Source organism: Cavia porcellus, unplaced genomic scaffold, assembly GCF_034190915.1.
Source record: "Cavia porcellus strain 051 isolate PalLab524CR breed Dunkin Hartley unplaced genomic scaffold, mCavPor4.1 scaffold_33, whole genome shotgun sequence".
Classification (NCBI taxonomy): Eukaryota; Metazoa; Chordata; class Mammalia; order Rodentia; family Caviidae; genus Cavia; species Cavia porcellus.
Window position 1 is genome coordinate 14,203,560 of NW_026947516.1, and position 3,924 is coordinate 14,207,483.

General features: G+C 51.0%; 1 long non-coding RNA gene across 1 annotated transcript; it reads left to right on the plus strand.

The window, feature by feature from the left end:
• Window positions 1–955: 955 nt before the first annotated feature.
• Window positions 956–3,924, plus strand: LOC134474543 (uncharacterized). Its single transcript, XR_010045386.1, has 2 exons — window positions 956–1,078; window positions 3,114–3,924. It is a non-coding gene; the product is annotated as an uncharacterized LOC134474543 (long non-coding RNA).

Genomic DNA, 3,924 nt, shown 5'->3' on the forward strand with positions numbered 1-3,924 from the left:
CAAAAATCAGTCAATCAGTGGAAGATTCTCCCCTAGAGCCTCCAGGAAGGGAGTCCTCCCTCCAACACCTGGCTTTGGACCAGTGGAACTTCTGACCATCAGAAGTGTAAGGTGATAAATGCGTGTTGCTTAAGCTGCTAAATGAGGGGTGACCCTTAGATCCCACTATTCCTAGGGGAGCCTTCTTTTGCCTGACCTGTCTAGGCTTCCCATTCTTGTTTTCTCCTCTGGGACAAAGCTTGGCTTTTAGCACTTGTCCGGTGGCTTCGATTCCTTGAACACCTATCCAGGCTTCTCCCTAATCCCCTAAAGCACGAAGGCTATTGTCACTTTTACATCACTTTCCAGCTGCAGAGTCCCTTCCCTGAAGTCACTGCAGAATAACTAGATTCCAAATGTGAACGAGCACAAATGTTCAGGAATGAACGGAAGCCGGAGTCAGCACCAGCCCACCAGAAACCAGAGGGCAGGCACAGAGCTGCTCTTGCTGTGGTATCAGGGAAAGCTCGGCCGAGGAGGGTTGTATCTGTGCATCTGGCTATGCACTCCAGGCCATGCTAGGCAGGGCAGGGCTGCCTGTCTAAAGCAGCGTTCCCTGAGCTGACCGAGGGCCACTTTAGCATCTTCTGCAGGGGAGGGAGGATTCTGGCAGGCTCCAGGAGTCTGGGCTTCTGCCCTGGAGGTCTTTGTCTCCACCAAGCCTTTGTAATTGGATTTGTGCCCTAAGGCCAGTTGCTTATCTATTGCACTCATTTATCAAGTGTGAGAAATACCAGCCCTGTTCTCAGCTTTCTTTTGAGACTTGTGAAAAAGGAACAATGGAGATCAGCAGCCTGTGACTGCTGCCACGTGACACGCTGAGAGCCAGCGGGACCACGTGCCCGGAAGAGGCAGGGCCCCAGCAAAGTTCCTCTTGACAAGGGAAGGGAAAGGAGAGCTTGTCACCCTTGCTGTCACGTGACAGCCGCGGGGCGCGGAGCAACTGGTTGAGCCTCTGCGCCCTGGCTTGTGAGACCGGCTGTGAGAGCTGCGGTTTCCTGGCCACGCCCCCGGCCTCTCCTGCTTCTCTTTTTTGAATGTGAGTGCCTGTGTGACACTGAATGCAAGATAGCGCTGTGCTGCCTGCCTGGGCCCTTTTTATTTGATTGACTGAGTGATTCGCTGATTGAGTGAATACCGTTCAGAAGGATGTTGAACTCACTGTGTAGACCAGGCTGGCCTCAAACTCACAATGAGCCTTCTGCCTCGATGCCCCAAGTGCTGGGATTACAGGCATGAGCCACCATGCCCACTTTATTTTATTTTGGAGAGAGGGTTTTGCTAAATTGCCCAGGCTGACCTCAATCTTAAATCCTCCTGCCCCAGCCGCAGCAGCAGGAATTGCAGTCAGGCACCACCGCGCCTGGCCTCCTTGCCTTTATTTTACAGTGACGCAGCTTGTCAGTGTCCGATCCAGCTACATAGTTTGTGAACCTGGTGTCTAGTCAAAAAAACAATGAACACAGGGCTGGGGTGTAGCTCAGTGGTAGAGTGTTTGCCTGGGGGCACTGGGTTCAGTTCCCAACCCCAACAAGGGAAAGAAAGAAAAGGCAAAGCAGATTTAAGAATTTCCGGGTGACAGCAGCATGACAGTAAACCAAGCCTGAGGCCCTGCCAACCACATGTACCAGCCAGGCGGCCCTGAGCAGAATTAGCTCACAGCGGCAGAGGCAGAGGCCAGTGGCTGGGCTCAGAGCCTCCTGTCTTCAGCCCTGTGCCTCAGTGTCTGTCTGGGAAAGGGGAAGAGAGGCTGGAACTGTGGCAGTGCATTCCTGGCCAAGGGAACAGTGTGGGTGACAGCCTGGAAGGGAGGGGTGCTGAGGAACAAGAGGAAGGAGTGGCAATGGTGACACTTGGGTCTGCTGTGCTGGCTCCATAGAGGAAGTAGAAGTGTGCTGACAGGTCACATGAGCTCCAATGGAGACACTCTGAGGGCCACCTGAGAGCCACCAAGAGTGCTGGAAGAGTTAGAAGCAGGAGGTGACTAGGACAGAAGTAACTGTAGTGCACAGTGTGGGGTGGAGCTGCCTGGAGCCCAAGGGGTTTGTGACAACAGCACTTGCTGGCCCAGGGCCAAAAAGAGAGATTGTGGGGTAGAGGCAGGGAAATAGAGACAAGTGTTCAAGCTCCAGGCAAGACTCAAGAGCCAGGAATGGGAACCGCACGCCGGTAATCCCAGTGCCTAGGAGGCTGAGACAGAAGGATTGCTATATGTTTGAGGCCAGCCTAGGCTACACAGTGAGCTGAAGGCCACCCTGGACTATATAGCGTGACCCTATCTCAAAAAAAGAAAGGAAAGGAGAAGGAGAGGAGAGGAGAGGAGAGGAGAGGAGAGGAGAGGAGAGGGGAGGGGAGGGGAGGGGAGGGGAGGGGAGAGAGGAAAAAGCATTCCATCTGGTTATAGGGAATAGGGAAAAGGAAGTTTATGATACTTGGCCCTTTGGGCTGACATCAGGATGTCACCACCTACACACTATGCCTGTGAATACACAGTAAAAAGTACAAATCATCAGGAAGCCAGAACTCTTTGAGAAAAGGAAGCCAATTCAACTTCCTAAAAATAACAGCTGTTGGAAGTTAAAAACGCACCCATTTCTCAATTTGGGAATTTTTCTCCCCAAATATTCCCTTCTAGCTTGCAGAGGCCTAATCAGCCCTCTGATTATGTTCCTTGCATATAATTATACCACATAATAATAACAACAATTGTGAACTCCAGAGGAAACAAACAGTGCAATTCAAGCAAAACAAAATCAGAAAGAAAAGAAATGTTCCAAATCTCTCAGAGATTCTGCTCAACAAGGCTGCAGGCAGAGGCTTGGGACTTCTCAGCCCAGCTGCCTGGCTGGGAGCCCAGCTCCCGTTAGTTAGCAAGGTGACCTTGGACACGGAGGTAACCAGATTCCTGCCTTACAGTGAGCATGGCCACGTTACCCCTTTCCTCCATCATACCAGGTCACCTTGCTGTGACAATAAAGGGGGAATGTCCGCGGTGAACCCAAGCAATACCAAAGGTCAGGAATATCCTTATAAAATGATTGTATCCTTATCATGACCATCTATTCATTCACAAGGTGGCACAGGGACACTACTGACTCGACCATGTGACAGGCCTTCCTACTGCCCCAGAAGCTGAGCAAGAAGGGCGCAGGGGCCTGACCACCACGTGGGCGGGTGATCAACAATGTGTCCAGCAGGATATCAGAAACCTGAGCTCGAGGCCACAGGAAGGAGAAGCAGACCCACATCCACCGCTGTTTTGGAAGGAGTGCTCTCCAGATTAAGGACAACATCCCCACTTGCTTCCCCAGTCCTGTCACCCATGACAGTTATTCTTTCAACAAGCATCACTTATTCAGGGCTGATGTTACTTGTGCTGCAGACACAAACACAAATGAGATAAGCCACGGAGCAGATCCTCACAATGGACAGGGAGAATGGGGCATCAACAAATGGCAACAGAAGTGCACACCAATAATCCCAGAACTCGAGAGGCTGAGACAGGAGGATCACAGTGAGTTTGAGACCAGCCTGGGCTACAGAGAAAGTTCAAGGACAGCCTGGACTACATAGTGAAACCCTCTCTCCAAAAACCAAGATGAAAAAAAGCACACACACAAGGAAAATGGGGACAAGTATCATGACAGAAGGCTCTGAGGCATGAGGACTTTGTCTCTATCATTCCCAGTGTCCAAGCTTGACATGGCCCATGCCTCTGGCACAAGTCTCTTGGGTGACTGAGATAAAGAGAAACTTCCGTAATGGTGACAGTGTTATGCCTCTCCTTGGGATGGTGGGGACTAGGCCACCTTGGATTTTGAACATCCGCTTAAAATATAAGCACTTTGCTTCATGTAAATAAAGCTCATTTGAGTTGACTGCTAA